Source organism: Orycteropus afer, unplaced genomic scaffold, assembly GCF_000298275.1.
Source record: "Orycteropus afer afer isolate SDZICR_OR568_19922 unplaced genomic scaffold, OryAfe1.0 scaffold00935, whole genome shotgun sequence".
Taxonomy (NCBI): Eukaryota; Metazoa; Chordata; class Mammalia; order Tubulidentata; family Orycteropodidae; genus Orycteropus; species Orycteropus afer.
This window is the reverse complement of record NW_006922522.1, coordinates 220205-226315: the sequence shown is the minus strand read 5'-3', so window position 1 is coordinate 226315 and position 6111 is coordinate 220205. Positions and strand designations below refer to the sequence as shown.

At 36.6% G+C, this 6111-nt stretch overlaps 1 non-coding gene across 1 annotated transcript; it reads left to right on the top strand.

The window, feature by feature from the left end:
- Positions 1-1577: 1577 nt before the first annotated feature.
- Positions 1578-1693, top strand: LOC122151952. Its single transcript, XR_006164348.1, has one exon. It is a non-coding gene; the product is annotated as a U5 spliceosomal RNA (small nuclear RNA).
- The last annotated feature ends 4418 nt before the right edge of the window (positions 1694-6111 follow it).

Genomic DNA, 6111 nt, shown 5'->3' with positions numbered 1-6111 from the left:
AAAATATAAGCTGTATTCTCAGAGTAGAATTGACGTCAATCATGTGGACAGAGTAAAGCTTTCAGGACCTCTATTTGCTGATGTGGCACATCTCAAGATGAGAAGAAACAGCTGCAAATATCCATTAATATTGGAACATAGAATGTATGACTATGAATCTAGGAAAAATGGAAGTTGTCAAAAATGAAATGGAACACATAAAGATTGATATTGTAGGCATTAAACCAGCAAACCAAACTCACTGCCATCTAGTCGATTCCAACTCATACTGACCCCTCCTTCGATTTCTGAGATGATATTTCTACAGAAGTAGATTGCCCAGTCTTCCTTCTGAGGAGTGGCTCGTGGGTAAATCTCCAGCCTTCTGGTTAGCAGTCAAATATCTTAGCCACTATGTCACCAGAGGTCCGTAGGCATTAGTGAGATGAATTGGACTGCTTTTGGTCATTTTGAATCAGACAACCATATGATCTACTATTCCAGGAATGACAAATTGAAGAAGAATGGCATGGCATTCATCATCACAAAGAATGTATCAAGATCTATCCTGAAGTACAATGCTTTCAGTGATAAGATAATATCTACAAGGAATTGTAGGATAACACCTATAAGGAAGACCAGTTAATACTACTATTATTCAAATTTATGTACCAAACACCAAAGCAAAGGATGAGGAAATTGAAGATTTTTACCATAATCTGCAGTCTGAAATTGACCAAACATAAAATCAAGATATGTTGATTATCACTAATGATTGGAATGCAAAGGTTACAAACAAAGAAGAATCACCAGTAGTTGGAAAATATGGCCTTGGTCCTAAAAATAACTCTGGAAATAGCATGATAGAATTTTGCAAGACCAATGATTTAATCATTCCAAATATCTTTTTTCAACAACACAAATGGCAGCTATATAGGAAGACTTATCCATATGGAGTGCGCAGGAATTAGATGGACTACATTTGTGGCAAGAGTCAATGGAGAAGCTCAATATCTTTGGCCAACACAAGGCCAGGAACTGACTGTGGAGAAGACCATCAACTGCTCACATGCAAGTTCAAGATGACACTGAAGAAAATTAAAAGATGTCCACAAAAGCCAAAATATAACCTTGGTTATGTCTCTTCTGAATTTACAGATCATCTAAAGAATAGATTTGATGCACTGATGTATGAACACCAATAACCAAAAAACAGAAATTGTGGGATGACATCAAGAACATCATCCATGAAGAAAGTAAAAGGTCGTTAAAAGGACAGGGAAGGAAAAAAAGACCAAAATAGATGTTAGTAGACTCTGAAATTTGTCCTTGAATGGAGAGAAGCTAAAACGAATGGAAGAAATGACAACATAAAAGAGCTGAGCAGAAGATTTCAAAGAGCAGCTTGAGAAGATGAAGTCAATTGTTTTCATTAAATATGCAAAGACTTGGAGTTAGAAATCCAAAGAGAAGAACATGCTCAACATTTTTCAAGCTGAAAGAACTGAAGAAAAAATTCAAGCCACAAGTTGCAATATTGAAAGATTCTATGTGCAAAATATTGAATGAGGCAGGAAACATCAAAAGAAGATGGAAGGATACTTTGGTTTCTCTTCAGATCATTGAAATCTTTCACCTTTTACTAAAGACCTCTGTGGAGAGGAACCGTTATGAGTCTTGAGAACATTTAAAGTAGGTAGATACACTTCTGGGAGAGATCAATCATGGGAGAATAGAAGGGCTGTGTGTGCACAGGGAGACAGCTTGTGGGGCTGGAGTGCATGGGGGGAAAGGACACAGGGAAGAGGCGGCTATGGGGAGTATGTGGGGGGGAGCTGTTGCATTGTGGGAAATTGCAATAAATGTCATGATACAAAGTGTGTGTAATCTTTTGTGTAGAAAATGAATTTGTGTTGTAAACTTTCACCTAAATTACAATAAAAATTAAAAAAAAAGAAGAAGAAAAAAAAAAGATGGAAAGAATACACAGAGTCACTGTACCAAAAAGAATTGGCTGATTTTCATCCATTTCAGGAGGTAGCATATGATCAAGAACCAATGGTGTTGAAGGAAGAAGTCAAAGCTGCACTAAAGGAATTGGTGAAAAACAAGGCTCCAGAAATTGATAGGATATCTCTTGAGATGTTTCAAAAACAGATATGGCACTGGTGGCATTCACTCAGCTATGCCAAGAGATTTGGAAGACAGCTACCTGGCCAATTGACTGGAAGAGATTCATATCTGTATCCATTCCAAAGAAAGGTGATCTCACAGAGTGTGGAAATTATCCAACAATATCATTAATATCACATGTAAGTAAAATCTTACTGAAGATAATTCAAAAATGGTTGTAGCAATATATTGAAGGAAAGCTTCCAGAAATGCAAGCTGGATTCAGAAGAGGATGTGGAGCAAGGGATATCATTGCTGATGTCAGATGGATCTTGGCTCAAAGCAAAGAATACCAGAAAGATGTCTACCTGTGTTTTATTGACTATGCAAAGGCATTTGATTCTGTGGATTATAACAAATAAAGGGCAACATTGAGAAGAATGGGAATTCCTCCTTCAGAGGAACCCATACATAGACCAGGAGGTTGTCATTCATACAGAACAAGAGAACATTGCATGGTTTAAAATCAAGAAGGGAGTGTGTCAGGGTTATATCCTTTCACCATACTTATTCAATCTGTATTCTGTGCAAATAATCTAAGAAGCTGGACTATATGAAAAAGAACATGGTAAAAGGATTGGATGAAGGCTCATGAACAACCTGTGTTATGCAGAGAACACAACTTTGCTTGCTGAAAGTGAGGATGACTTGAAGCACTTACTCATGAAGATTGAAGATTATAATCTGCAGTATGGATTACACCTCAATATAAAGAAAGCAAAAATCCTCACAACTGGACCTCTAAGCAGAATCACAATAAAGGGAGAAAAGATTGAAGTTATCAAAGATTGGTTGGTTCCACAATCAACACCAATGGAAGCAGCAGTCAAAACATCAGGTGACTGGGCAAATCTGCTGGAAAAGATCTCTTTGAAGTGCTGAAGAGCAAAGATGTCTCCTTGAAGACGAAGGTGCACCAAGCCATGGTATTTTCAATTGCTTCATATGCATGTGAAAGCTGGAGAATGAATAAGGAAGACTGAAGAGTTGATGCTTCTGGGTTGTGCTGTTGGTGAAGAATTCTGAGAGTACCATGGACTGCTAAAAGAACTAACACATCTGTCATGGAGTTAGTGCAACCAGAATGCTCCTTGGAAGCAAGAATAGCCAGACTTTGTCTTCTCAGAAGGAAGGTTGGACAATCTACTTCCGTAGTGATATTGCCTTGGAAACCTAAAGAGGGGTTGCTATGAGTCGGGTCTGAATTGATGGCAAACAACAACAACAACAACAACAACACTTTGGTCATATAATAAGGCATCATTCTCTGGAAAAGGATATCCTGCTTGGTAAAGTGGTGCATCAATGAAAAATGGGAAGCCCCTCAACGAGATGTGTTGACACAGTGGCTGCAACTATGGGCTCAGGTATAGCAGGGATTGTGAGGCTGGCAGAGGACCAGGTAGTGTTCCATTCTGTTGTACATATGAGTGCAAGACCACTCAATGGCACCAGACAACAACATGGGAATATTTGCCACTCAAGCATAAGACCCTGAAGATCAACCAAGTATGATATAACTGAAGCCCACATGAAGAAGCATCATAACATATGTCTGTTAAAACTTATATTGCACTGCTTATCAACAGTTTCATTTAGGTGAACATTATCTATAATTGGGCCACAAAACAGGAACTATATAGTATCCATGAACAAATGTATGGTGTCTGAATACACAATTCTAAGCAATACTGCTTCATTCTGGTTTAACTTCCTGCTGAGAAGTTGCATTTCCACCCTAGATATACAGAATCAGAATCTACATTTTAACAAGATCTCATGAATATAAGAGTCATCTGGAGATCAATCTATAGGAATCACATGGGCATCTTGTTGAAATGTCAATTCTGATCCAATATATCTGGAGTGCAAATAACGAGCCCCAGTGGCACAATTGTTAAAAGCACTGGGTTGCTAACTGAAAGGTTTGTGATTCACCAGTTGCTCTGCAGGAGAAGATATGGAAGTCTGCTTCTGTAATGGTTTACAGCATTGGAAATATTATGGGACAATTTTATTCTTTCCTATAAGATCACTATGAGTCAAAATTGGGAAATGACTCCTTAGCAGTGGTTGGGAGGAAATGCAAATTCTCAGCAAGTGGTCAAAATGGAATGAACTTGTTCAAAGCCCTGATTCTAATTTCCTTCTCTGGACTAAGAAGTCTGGCTGGAGAAGTGGGTAATGTTCCAGTAAATCCATAGAAATCGGCTTGTCCCAAACTTATCATTCTTATCTCATAATGGACTACATTAACTACTGTTTTATGTGTGTGCGTGTGTGTGTGTACACACACACACGCACACACATATATATTTATTTATTTGGAATATCTTTATCTGGATTTAGTATTAAGGTAATATTGGCCTCATAGAGTGAATGAGGAAGTATTATCACCTCTTCTAATTTTGGGAGAGTTTGTGAGAGACTGCTATTAATTCTTCTTTAAACATTAAGTAATATTCAATTGTGAAGTCATCTGGGCCTGGGCTTTTCTTTGTAGAATTCATTTTCAAAATATTATTGTGGTTATATATATATATATGTATGTATTTATGTATGTGTGTGTATATATATATATATATATATATACACATATATATATAGATAGATCTATACATGTATATATATATAAAACAAAACACTTCTATTTTAACCACTTTAAAATGTACAATTTGCTGAGATAAATTTCATTCACCATGTTTGCAATCATCAGCACTATTCATTTTCAAATGTTTTCCATTACCCTAAACAGAAACTCCAAAAAACAAAAACCCACTTGCCAAAAAGTCGATTCAAACTTATAGCAACCCTTTTTGGACCAAGTAGAGCTACCCCATATTGTGTCCAAGACCTTAAATCTTTATGCAAGCAAACTGCCTGAACTTTTTCCCACAGAGTGGCTGGTGGATTTTAACAGCCAACATTTTGGTTAGCAGAAACTCAGAACTCCTTAAATGATATTCCCCACTTACCCTTCCTCCAGGCTGCAACTACTAATAAAATTTTCCTTTTATTCATTAGCCTGTTGCAAATATTAAGTAAAATCACATTTTACATGACTTTTATCACTCAGCAAAATCCTTTTAAATTTCATCTCTGTCATAACATGTATCAGAGCTCCATTCTTTTTTATGGGTAAAAAATATTACAGTGTGTAGTTATGCCACATTTTGTTTCTCCACTCATTTTTGGCAGACATTTTGGTTCATTGCAAATTTTGTCTTTTGGAAATAATGCTGCAATGAACATTGGTGTACAAGCATTTCTTTGAGTGCCTTCAATTCTTTGGAGTATATACTTTGGAATGATATACTCAGGATATCATTTGCTTTCTTGACTGCTGCTTCCATGGGTGTTTATTGTTGATCCAAGTAGAATGAAATTCTTGACACCTTCATGTCTTCACTGTTTATCATAATGTTGTTTATAGGTGCAGTTGGGATGATTTTTGTTTTCTTCACATTCAGTTGAAATCTACATTGAAAGATGTAACCATTTCCCTTCATTACTAAGTACTTCAAGTCCCCTTTATTTGCATAAGGAAGGCTGTATCATTTTTGTTATTTTTTTGTTAAGTGCCCTCGAGTCAGACCAACTCATAGTGATCCCTCTTTGGGTGTAGAATATTTTAATCTGGGTAGTGTGGTAATGAGACTTTCTCCAATCCTGATGATTTGTTCTTCTTCATATAGTCCAACTTCTCAGATTACATGCTCAACAGACAGACTGAATTAGTAAAGTCAAAGGACACAATCCTGCCACTCAATTTACCAATTTTAAACTCTGTAGTATTTCCTTGCTCTGTTTAAACAATTGCCTCTTGATCTATGCATTGATTCCATATGTGCAAAATTAAGTGTTCTGGAATTCTTGTTCTTTGTAATGCTATCCATAATTTAGCTTGGAGGATATATAATTTTAGCATGGATATATAAACTATGTATTGTTGTTGTTGTT